General features: G+C 47.8%; 1 protein-coding gene and 1 non-coding gene across 9 annotated transcripts in view; one reads left to right on the top strand and one right to left on the bottom strand.

Annotated features, from left to right (window-relative positions):
* LOC135094641 (protein spire homolog 1-like) overlaps positions 1–12,500 on the top strand; it is a 237,877-nt gene that overhangs the window by 137,387 nt on the left and 87,990 nt on the right. The gene's annotated exons all lie outside the window — the stretch shown is intronic.
* On the bottom strand, positions 11,917–11,988 carry Trnad-guc (transfer RNA aspartic acid (anticodon GUC)). Its single transcript has one exon. It is a non-coding gene; the product is annotated as a tRNA-Asp (tRNA).

The raw sequence follows: 12,500 nt of genomic DNA, 5'->3' as shown, positions 1-12,500 counted from the left end.
GGAGTTAAGAACCATCCTCGATGCAATGTGTGAGTACCTGCGAAGCCAGCGCAACATCATCATGGATAGAAGAGACTTCTACTCCCGCGTGCAAGAAACGCAAGAAGGTTTTGACGACTTTTTATGTGCTGTAAAGGAAATCGCCAATTTCTGTGACTTTTGCGACCAGTGCATAAACCATCAGCTGCGTGACAGAATTGTCGTTGGGACACGAGACGAAGTGGCTCTGAAACGCATGCTGGAAAACAAGAAACTCACCCTTGAAAACGCCATAGATATTTGCAGAGCATCAGAGAGCGCTAACCAGTGTAGTGCAGTACTAAGGGGCGGCTCTCACTCTTCGAGCCATGGTGTGAACGCTGTCTCGAACTACAGGAAGGGCAGTTTCGGGGGCTCAAGCCCCACGGGCTGTTATCGTTGTGGCAAAGATTGTCGCAGTGACAAAAGGGGATGCCAGGCAATAGATAAAGTGTGTCGTAACTGCGGGAAAAGAGGGCATTTTGCGAGTGTATGTCAGCAGACAGTGAGGAAACGACGAGGAGCTTCGAGGAGTTCCTCAACTGTCTCTCCTCATCGCGGTGCAGGCCCGAGGCGGGGAGCCAGTGCCAGTGTATACCAGCTCTTATCAGGCGTATACACAAAGACGGTGACGGCACGACCTGCGCCCCAGGTGCTCATTACCGCCACACATCCCGCTGGAAGAGACAAGATTACGTGGACTCCTGACTCTGGGGCCGAAACGACCGTTATTGGCCTCGACACGGCAACACTCCTTGGAATCCCGCCCTCCAGCTTGGCGCCCGCTGATGGTGATGGACTTTATGCTGCCGGTAATCACCCCCTCACCTGTGTAGGAACTTTCTCGTCGCACTTGCAACTGGGCGACAGGGAAGCTGAGACTGTTGTGAGCGTGGTGAAGGAGGTGAAGGGGGCGCTGCTTAGCTGGTACGATTCCATCGCTCTCGGAATCCTCCCCGAAGATTTTCCGGCTCAAATCCGACCGCTACGCAGGGAAGAACAGCACACCGGCAACAGCTCCATCAAGTACCCGACCGCCTCGCAGCCACCTCTATCTACGCCCACAGAAGTGATCAGCTGGCCTCATTCCTACGACCCAACGCCACAGCAGCGTGCGGGGCACGCTGCTGCTGTGATCAAGGCCTTTCCCAGCGTCTTCGAAGCAAAGGAAGGTTTACGTGCAATGGCTGGTGGATCCATGGCCATCGACGCCCTCTCACGTGCTCCAGTACAGGACCCAGTGGAGGAAGAGGATGCTGCTACTTCTGGTGACCTCGACCCTCTCCACTCAGCGGTCATCTCAGCGTTATCTGCCACCAATGAGGACGGCGTCCGCTTAGCACCACTCCAGGATCAGACTGTGGAAATGGTACGTGCCGCAGCAGCAAGAGACGGGGAGTACTGCTTGCTCAAGAACGTCATCATCGAGGGCTTCCCTGATCATTGCCACGACCTCGATCACCGCTTGCGTACGTACTGGCCGGTGCGCAGTCTGCTGGCCGTAGACGACGACCTGGTGGTTTACGGGCCGAGGCTTCTTATTCCTCACAGCCTCCGCCGAGAAACACTAGAGCGACTCCATGACAGTCATCAGGGGATGGAGCGCACCAAGCGACGGGCCCGACAAACGGTGTACTGGCCTGGTATGGACAGAGACGTTGAGAACGTCGTTTCTGGATGCTCACTATGCCGTCCACTCCTACCAAGCCAAGCCAACGAACCTCTCTGGCAGGACACGGACACACCCAGCAGGGTGTTTGAGTCAGTTTCTGCAGACTACTTCCACGCAGCAGGCCGTACATACCTCGTGTATGTAGATCGCTTGTCTGGGTGGCCTCACGTGTCTGCATGCTCACGTCCAGCATCGGCTGATCAGCTCGTTCGTGTCCTTCGGGGTGTGTTCGCCGACACGGGCGTGCCTGTTCTCCTGAGGACTGACGGTGGACCGCAGTTCACTTCTTCATCGGTACGGCGCTTCCTGGCTCGATGGGGGGTGGAGCATCGTGTATCTTCACCTCATTATCCACGCTCCAATGGTCACGCCGAGGCAGCGGTCAAGTCCGTGAAGAAGCTGATCCTCACGACCACACAGCAGGGACACCTGGACGAGGATGCGTTCGCTCGCGGGTTGCTGGAACTGCGCAACACTCCGAGGGCGGAAGGGCGATCACCAGCACAAGTCCTCTTCGGTCATCCTATGAGGTCCTGTGTCCCGGCTCATCATCGCTCATACGCTCAGCAGTGGCAGCGCGCTGCTGATGAGTGCGACGCCAAGGCAGAGCGACTGAGGAAGAAAGCGAAACTTCGCCACGACGCGTCCGCCCGTACTCTTCCTCTCCTGCACCTCGGTGGCCACGTCGACGTTCAAGATCACACGACAGGCCTCTGGGATCGCCTGGGTGTCATCGTGGCTGTTGGGCGAAGGAGAGACTACCTCATCAAGATGGGCAGCGGTCGCGTGATGTGGCGTAATAGAAGACACCTACGCCCACACAGACCTCTTGCTCCCCTTCCTGTCGAGCAGCACACCGCTCATGGCGGTGCAGCGCTTCAGCATCAGGGTCACGAGGAACACCACCATCCCGGCAGCCCGGAGCATCAGGGTAACGGGGTACACCGTGGCCGAGAGCAACCAGAGCGTCGAAGCAGCCGACAGCGTAGGGAGCCGAGACGACTGCAGGTGCGGTGGCACCGTAGCACCTACGATTAGTCGTACGTGTTCATTGTACGCTGTGTTTGTTTTGTGTATATGTACCGTGTTTTCTGTACTTCAATCATTGTAACTTTGTTTCATGTGTTACGGTAGCCATAACAAAGATAAGGAATCTTCCTTATGTCTCGGGGGAGGTGTGTGGTTGTTAGCTAGTTGTGTGAACGAGTGAATGAGCGAGACTTGTGTGAGGCATGAATACGTGTATGAGTGAACGAGCTAGGCTTCAGTCATAAGTGTTAAGTGGAAGTGCGCGGCCTGGCGCCGGGAGATCACCTACCTCCAGCCTTCTGTTCACACCTTCTGTGAATAAACACCTGCACTGTTACCTGCGTTTCCTGTGCCCCTGCTGGTCAAGAGTCGAACACTCGTGTCTGTTAAAGGAGGAAAGGGAGGAAAAATGGAAAACGGTAAAGTCTTGTATGTTGTAATTTCAGAGTTACTGGGAATATTATTATTATTATTAGTAGTAGTAGTAGTAGTAGTAGCAGTAGTAGTAGTAGTGTGTGTGTGTGTGTGAGCTTTTTTTCTCATTCCCTTTTTTTTTTCTTCTTTTTAGCGTGGGAATAACAACTTTCAAGCTTCACATAATTAATCCAACACATGTTTCTCTAAAATTCCCTGAAGAGACCCACGAATAAACACCAGAGCATAATTCTTTTTTTTTCTTTTCTTTTACGTGAGAACAATAATTTTCAGAGGACACACATAGTAAAGCTAACACATGTTCCTAAGATCCCCAAGAAAACCACGAACTTCGCAGCATAACCATGAATAAACCTCGAGCCATGAATAACCGTAGCATAACCATGGATAAACTTCAGACTATGGATAAACCTCGACCCATGAATAACCGTAGCATAACCATGAATAAACATTTCAGCATAACTCACCTGAGCGTGCATGCCTCACCTTTACTCTGACGGGGTGACCTTACCTGCGATACGCGCCTGAAGTTGGGGACAAAACAAAAACAGAAAATCATACTTTATTTTCATTTTTTTTTCTCTCTCTCTCTCATTAGTTTGTAGAAAATAAATAACACTGGTTTATTTGACTTTGACGCAGCAACGTTGAAATCACATGGCATCGTCAGAAAATGAGAATAAAAAGATGAAAATTGAGGAGAAAATAAGGTAGAAAGTCCAGTTTTATTATTATATTCTTATCAGTATGTTAAAAAAAAAGGAAAACAATAGAGAGAGAGAAAGAAAGCAGAAAGAAAATCTGCTTAAAAACAAAGAAAAAGAGAGAATTTGTTTATAAAAGAAAATGAAAGAAAATGAAAGAAAATCAACTTGAAAAGAGATAATGAAAGAAGAAAGAGGAAGATAAGTAGCATAAAAAGAAAAAAACAAAGTGAACATCTTAAGACAACAATTTTATCCCTTTACAATTCTGCACCAACAAACTTTTTTTTTTTATTTTCAAACACGACAAGGATTCACTCTTGGGCGCAGTCACCTCTCCCATTTCCTCACTCTCTCTCACTCCCAACAGGTTCCTAATGAAGTCAAGTTTCAGGTAAACGAGTAAGTTAGCGGTAACATCACGTCTGTGGGCCGCGCCAGGTGCATGGGTGGGAGGGGGGGACAGCTGGACAGGCAGGCGGGACGTGGCGGGGTTGCTGTGAGTTGACTGGCTTATTAAGGAAGGTTTAAAGGGCGCCACAGCAAGGAGGGTATTGTCGCCAGGAGTAGTGGGGTCAAGGGTACTGCTGGCGGTGTTGGTGACGAGGATAGAGTGAAAGGGTACTTGGAACAGGGTACACAGTTGGTAGGTCAGTCTGTGTGTGTGTGTATGTGTTTGTGTTTGTGTAAGGTATGTACGACAGGTGGTGACTGGAGGAACAAAGGTGCTGGGGGAAGAACAGGGGCAGGGGAGTGTTGGGTGAAGAAAGTGTGGGTGTTGTTATCGTTATGTTGATGGTGGTGGTGGTGGTGGTATTGGTGGTTCTGGTTGTTGTGGTGGTGGTGGTGGTGGTGGTTATAGCATTTTCCTTCCTTTCTTTCTTTCTTTCTTTCTTTCTTTCTTTCTTTTCTTCCTTTCTTTCTTTTCTTTCTTTTTCTTTATTTCCCTTCTTCTTCTTCTTCTTCTCCCTCTTCTTCTTCTTCTTCTTCTTCTTCAAAATCGAGCAATAACATGACCACTTCCAAGGCCACCCAAATAAGAACACCACAGAAAATTTGAGAAAGAAAAAAAAAGAATAACCAAATAAATAAAAAGAAATATCTTCACAAGAGAAAAGAAACATAAGTAGCCAACCAGTAACCACTGCAATCTGTAAACGAGGCAATTCCACGACCAGTAATTAAGAGCTGAAGAGAACGTGGAAAGTGGAAGAAAAATAAGCTAGAGAAATAAGTAGGAGAGAGTAGCGTGTGTAGTGATGTATGTGTGTGTGTGTGTGTGTGTGTGTGTGTGTGTGAGGGTGTGTCGAATAGGTAGGGCGAGAGGTGTAGGTGGCCAGGTAATGAACGCAGGTACACAGGTGGGGAAGAGGGTCAAGGTGGGCTGGAGGAGGAGTGGAGGGTTCATGGGCAGGGGAGAGGAGGGGGTTTGGCCTCACTCAAGTTGTTGGGTGCGTGGTGAGTAGTTGTGGTGGGGTGGAGGAGGGGGGAGAGTGGGTGTTGGGGGTTGGGTGGTAAGGTTATTAGCACGTTCGTGTCCTTATTTGGGAACAGGAACAGTGATGGAGATAATGATAATATGTATTGATCATGCTAGTAACCACCACCACCACCACCGCCACCAACAACAACAACAACAGCAACAACAACACCTCACCATGCAGTGCTTTCACTTCTTTAATTAACAACACTTAAAATTGAAAGCTGTTCTTGACTTACTACTTCATACTTAGAGGGAAACAAAAAATCATGTGCAGTTTATATATTTTTTTTTTTTCCTTTTGTATTTACAGTTTTATCTCATTTCAATTTTGTCGCGTGAGGTTAATTTCGAAACTCATTTCAAATACAATTAAAGTGTGTGAATGAGTGTGTGTGTGTGTGTGTGTGTGTGTGTGTGTGTGTGTGTGTGTGTGTGTGAGGGCAGGCATACACATCAGGTTCCCACGGAGTAAGCGAGGGCGCGGCGTAGCTGGCGTGGCGGGGGAGGGGTGGTGTGGTGGGGGTGTCTCATGAGCGGCGCGATAAGTGGTGTGCGGCGTAAAGCCCCATAAGGCAACTCTTTGTCGCTGCTCCACGGCCCTGACCTGACCTCCCTGCGACGCGCTCCCCCTGTGACCCTTCTCTTTCCTTCCCCTCGTGACCCCTCCCCTCTCCCAACCCCTCACCCGGCCCCGCGACCCCTGGCCCTCCGCACAGCCCGTGGGAGTCCGTAACAGTACAATGGCGCGGCAGCCTCGTTACGGCGCCCTTCCCAGGTGACCCCAGAACGCCGCCCTCTCAGGTGCTTTGCAAGGAATAAAAGAAGCAAGGTTATTTTTCTTCCTTCGGGTGGAGTGGCATGAGTGGCATTCGCCTCGCCGACCTCAAGGGTGGAGCGAGTTACGGGGCTTTGTCAGGCGTATTCTGGGGCGACGCTCCCTCGGCGACGCCCTCAAGGGTAAGGCCAAGGCTCAATGCTAGGCCGGGGATGCGTTGTGCTTCGCTCACTCCACCCCGTCTTTCCCAGCGCCGTGTTATTGTGAGGCAGAGGCGCAGTCCCGCCCGTCACTCGTCCTTGCCTGTTGACCCCGGACCACACTTTTACCTCACATGGTTTGTGTATTTTAACGTCGCTAAGAAAACGTGCAGCTGTTTCGTCACGTGTCCCGCCCCGCCGCTGTGATGTCTTTGTCCAGGGTTTCGTCCATGTTTGCGGGCCCCATCAGTTCAACCATTCAATCAGTCGTTCATATTTGAGGCAAGACAATGACATCGGCAATACTCACAGTCACTACGGCCGTGACTGCTGCGTCGTGGATTGTTGAGATCGTCGTCTGGGAGCAAAAATATTCCGAACACAACGTGAATGAACACAGTGACCTCCCCGGCTCTGTGACTGCAGCTGGAGCGTCCCTTTCCTCACAGCAGCGTCACGCACGGCTCGGGGAGCACCGCACCGCCGGGCCACTCATGCACCAAGACACTCTGCTGGTGAAGAATATGCTGCAGGAAATCCTCAAGTCGCTACACGCCAAGGGAGCCGCAGTGGACTGCTTGAGTCTAGCGATGTTGCTGATTATGATGGCGATTAATGATGGTGATGATAATGACAGACGATGACCTAATTCCTCCGCGTCCCTGCTTGGATATACTAACAGAATGACGTGCAGGGTTGCCGAGGGCAGGTGTGTGTTTCTCGCGGCGGGCGTGAGGGGTGCGAGGGCAGGAGCGCGGCGGAAGTCCCTTGTGGGTGAAACTGGCCCTGGGCGCTGCTCAAATAACTCAAATTGTTCGCACACTAATCACGGCGACCCAACGACAGCCAGGCAGCGGCGGGGGGGTTGCGTTGCAGGCTACAGTGACCCCTCGCCGAGCTTTACTTTCGGCTTGGGTTTATCTGTGGTGGTTGTTTGTTTCTTTGGCTCCACACCAGGCGCCGCAGAGACCTGGAGCAACAGACTGTTTGTCGTGATTTTTACGTAATTGTATCATTATAAATCACTCTTCTGGGTGTTGCGACTTCTCGTCAAACTTGATGAAATAGTCTGATGAAAATTCAGAGTACAAGTTGAAAAGCAACACTGGCAACAAAATATATCAAGCATTTCAGTGCCCACAATTTCATTTTTGCTCAATAAGATCGTTTAGGATTACTCATTATCAAACCAAAAGGGTCATTCATCCTTGCATTAACAGTTTAAGGGTTAGGGACATGAGTCTTAGCACCTGGTCCAGCACAGGTGTGTAGTATTCAAGAGTACAAAAAGTGAATGCTGCGATAGGGAGGGCGGCCGGCGGGTGGGTGGCGACCGCCTCAGGGGCAGCGTTGGGAAACCACCGATGTTTTGATGCCAAGGTGAGTTCGGGAGAGCGTCGGTGAGCTCACGACGTGACTGCACCGTGGTGCCGCCTGCTGGTGACGCGCCACGCACCGCTCGCTATACAGTTCATACCCTTGCTCTTTTATGCTCCAGTCGTCTTTCACGTCTGATCTTTCATGCGCCAGCTGCTCCGTACTGTAACTTTTCATGCACACTTTATCTTCCGTTTCATGCATCGCTGCTCGCAGGTTTGGCCTCAGGCAATTTGTCGTCAAACGATACTGACATTTGGAGCATATAGGGAACAGTAGGGCCGCTGGCAGGGCGTGGCCGTGTGGAGTAAAATTGAAATGACTGCTTCAGTTGTGTGAGCTCCCTGGCAACTGTCAGGATGCGATCGTTGGTAGATTTTTCTCATTTCTTTTACTACTGTATGTGATTAACAGGAACTAAAGCGGCTGGACCTGAATCTCAGCAGCCTGGAGGGGAAAGAAAGGTTTTGCTATTTTCTGAGTTCCCGCAGCAGGTGGCGAGGCGTTGCAAGCATCCTGGTGGCGACGTGTGCAGCGGGCGGGCGAGGGAGCAGCCACCCCGCTGAGCCGCCTTGCCGTAACACCAAATAACATCGCATACACGAATTTAATCTAACGCCAGGTTTTAAAAATTAACTCACACTCTAGTTTTTACATTCGTCCCAAGAGAGAGAGAGAGAGAGAGAGAGAGAGGGAGAAAGAAAAAAGTGAGAAAAAGGAGTCGCAATTAGAGAGTGCAAGGCAGCGTGTATCCGTGAAATTGTCTCCGTGACTGTGAGGTGAGCAACAAACTTTCGATAGGAGCAGCACCGCGTTGCCCTGCTGGCCACGTGCTTCAAGTAGAGCGAAGGATCACACAGTGTCACCAACACTCCCAAGGCTGCGGTGTTGAAACAGTCCAGGGCGCGCTTCCAAAATAGATCCCCAGCCCTCCTCTCTCCTTCCCTCTCCCTCCCCTAGCGTGCACCTCTCCCACACTGCCTCTGCCACACGCCCTCTCACGGCCAGCTTTACCATCAGGTCCTCCTACACACACACACACACACACACACACACACACACACACACACACACACACACACACACACACACACACACACACACACACACAAAACTCAAGGTTGAGAAAACATCTAATTTTACAGGGTTGTTCTACATCACTTTTTTTTCTCTCGTTTCTTTTTTTTTTTTTTTAGCATGTGCGTGTTAGTGTTTTAGTGTGTATGTGTGTGTGTGTTTTATTCATCTTCAGTATATATGTTATCAGTTCCAGACACTTCTTCCTTCACTTCCTTATCCTTTCCATCTCTTTCACTCGCCTCAAAAAACCTGAACATTCCCCGCCAAGGAAGCTCATTTTCCTCCCAAGACTCATAATTATTCTTATCAAACATTCTCCCTAATTAAACGTTCACTACCTACCTGCTCGAGCCTTTAATTACCTGTCCTCACCCACCTGTTTCACTTAACCGTACCTGGCAATTAACTCACCTTGCAACATTTACCTGTGTACTACTCGTCTTACTGTAACAGACATTATCTGGTATATTTTTTAATCTATTATTATCTCTGGTTGTCATTCACCCCGTCATCGTGTTTTCCTGTCCGCACCTCGCCCTCCAGCTCCTTCACCTGTGCTAATCCATTTTTTGTCCACCTGCTTCCTCATCCCGCTGTCCCTCCCTCTCAACCTTCACCTGCCACTGCCCTCACCTGTCACAGCTTGCGTCAGGTGTATCATAAAGAGAATCTGGTTCGATCATTCTCTCTTCTCATCATCCTTCTTTCCTCCGTCTCCCTCTTCCTCCTCCTCCTCCTCCTTCATTTCAAGTTTACTCTCAACATGCTCAATTAATGTAAAAATGTTAAATTATTCTGCTTGTAATTGGATAGATAAGATAATAAATCCAGAATCTAAAGAGAAATCTTCACTTCCTTCTTCGCTTCTCTTCTTTCATTCTCTCATTAAAGAGACTGCCACGTGTAGGCTCCAGGGGTTCTTGCAGCATCCCTTATGTTCTTATGTTATTCAGATTTTCCTCCTCTTTAGTTTTGTAAGTTCTTCCCTCTCCTTTACTCCCTTATTCTCTTACCCTTCCCAATTCCCCTGCCTCCTATCCTCCCTCATTTTCTCCAGCCCTCCCTGTTTCCCTATTTGCCCTCCTTACAGTCCTGCACCCCTCCATTTTTCTCCCTGCAGCGTTTCTCTGTCCCAAAATAGCTTGACCCTTGCCTCCTTGTTTGCAGCTTTCTCCCCCTCTTTCCTTCTCCCTATCGAAACTCTCCATCCTCCTTTTTATCTCTTCTTCTTGCTTTCTTCTCTGCCTATTCCTTTTATCCCTTCCCTTCATTTTTTATTCCTTCCTATTTATTCTCTTCTCTTTTTTTCTCTTCCTTTATTCTGTGTTATTTTCTTTTTCTTCTCCACCTCTTTCTTTTACCTGATATCTTGTTTTCATCATAGCTTTATCCTTCTTCCTCATTCTATCTTCATGACATCTCCTTTTCTTCATTTGCTGAATCTTATCTCCTCTCCTGTTTTCCTCCTCCTCCTCCTCCTCCTCCTCCTCCTCCTCTCATCTCCCTGCAGCATTACATCACAGGGCACAGACACTTCCTCATTGCTTTCGTCTCCTATCAAATCCATAACGCGTGTCCATTCAACACGTGAAAAAAAATAATAGTAGCAGCTTTGTTATTTAATTCCGCGTTATGGAGAAAGAACTCGCTTTGTGGTATGTTGCGTGTTACCTAAATGCACTTACTTTTTTTTTCTTCTTCTTTCACTTTTTTTTAATCTTTTTTCTTTTTTTTTTTTTTTTGCTCCAGATAATGATGTTCTCGTACTGTATATTACATAGACACGCCTGCTTATTATTCTGTTCATACTTTTTTTTTGTGTGTGTGTGTGTTACTGCACGTGCCAGTACGGTAATATAATGTGTACAACTTCCGGGTCTGGATTTGGTTATGGTGATTAGGTATGGTAGTGTGTGTGTGTGTGTGTGTGTCGATATAGGAATGGAGGAAGGTTTTAATGAATGTCGAAATATTGAGTGAGAGATGTTGATATATTCAGTAAGGAAAGAATATGAAGGTCGAGAAACTGAGAGAAATCGAGACATATATCAATACATACATACATACATACATACATACATACATACATACACACATACATTCCATAAATACATTCCCTCACCCACCCGTCCACCCACCCACACACATACACACCTATAAGCAAACATACATACAAACACACAAGTACACACATGCAGACATACAGACAATCAGACCTTTGAACCGCGAGGAAGGAAAAACCAAAGGGAAGTTTTATTGACGGGATAAACGCAGGAACAGGAAGGACGCGCACGGCACTGAAACAAATAAACAACCAAGCAACAGGAAGTGTACAGAGGAAGGCCGATGAAACACACACACACACACACACACACAGACAGACAGACAGAGGTACCTAATTATTACACCTAGCAAAAAGACAAATGAAAGGTGTGTATGTGTGTGCGTGTGTTAATCTCATCAATGAGTTAATGACAGAGGGAGCACAAGGACACCTAAAAAAAAAAAAAACTTAATACACGGGAATCGAATAAAAAAAAAAGTTAATTACAACAAAACATGATAATATTTAGATGCGTGTGTTCCGTAAACGTTTCATTGTAGGAAGCAAAAAAAAAGAAAAGAAAAAAAAGAAACATCATTGAGAAATATAAACGTTTTTCTTCCTTAATTTATCTTTATTATCTTTGAATATCTGATACATTCAATTATTCTTCCTTATCACCAACAACCTCGTCAGGGCCAACAAGTAAGGTGCCGTTTTGCTCTTCCTTTGTTTCCCTAATCCAGTAAGAAATAATAAAAAAAAAACATCAAAACAAAACGTTGATCTTTTACACCAATGTATCAATTTTTTTTTTATTGTCTTAATCTTCTCAAGTATTTTTTTTTTTTCCTTTTCTTTCTCGTCTTTATCTTTATTAATCCTCTCAGAAGTTAAGAGTCTGGCGTCTTAACGTGACTTTATATGGGGAGTTTAAACACTTAGCAGCGATCCCTCTCTCTACTCGTGGGTGGAGGAGATACAAAGGAATACAAAGGAATACAAAGGAAAGCCAAACAGCAACAAACCTTTTGGTCCTTGCAAGGCTGTTTGGTAACTACTTCTAACTAGCTACAGTGAAGAGAGACAAAACTTTCTTCTCCCCGGCGGGGAATCGAACCCCGGTCTCCCGCGTGACAGGCGGGGATACTAACCACTATACTACCGAGGAGGAGGAGGAGGTGGAGGAGGAGGAGGAGGAGGAGGAGGAGGAGAAGGAGGAGGAGGAGGAGAAGGAGAACAGAAGTAGAAGGAATTTGTTTCGAATTGTTCTTTTTCTCTTCCTCCACCTTTTCCTCCTTTTCCTTTTCTCTTCTTCTTCTTCTTCTTCTTCTTCTTCTTCTTCTTTCTCTTCTCTCCTCCTCCTCCTCCTCCTCCTCCTCCTCCTCCTCCTCCTCCTCCTCCTCCTCCTCCTCCTCCTTAGAAACCACTCATCCTTATCCTTTCTCGTAATTCTGAATAGAGACGAAAAAAAGGAGGGAGAAGTAAGGAGGAATATGTCAAGAGTCCTCCTCCTCCTCCTCCTCCTCCTCCTCCTCCTCTTGCATGTAATTGGAAAGAGAAAACGGGATCCAAGGCAGGTTAAATAGGAGCTTACGACCTTCTGGATAACCCTCTCCATTTTCTTCCACCAAATTGTTATGTTGGGTTATGGCCGCCACGGAAAATTGGGGGATTGTTGGG

This window comes from Scylla paramamosain, chromosome 3, assembly GCF_035594125.1.
Source record: "Scylla paramamosain isolate STU-SP2022 chromosome 3, ASM3559412v1, whole genome shotgun sequence".
Taxonomy (NCBI): domain Eukaryota; kingdom Metazoa; phylum Arthropoda; class Malacostraca; order Decapoda; family Portunidae; genus Scylla; species Scylla paramamosain.
The sequence above is the reverse complement of the archived record's forward strand: the minus strand, read 5'-3'. Positions and strand labels throughout refer to the sequence as shown.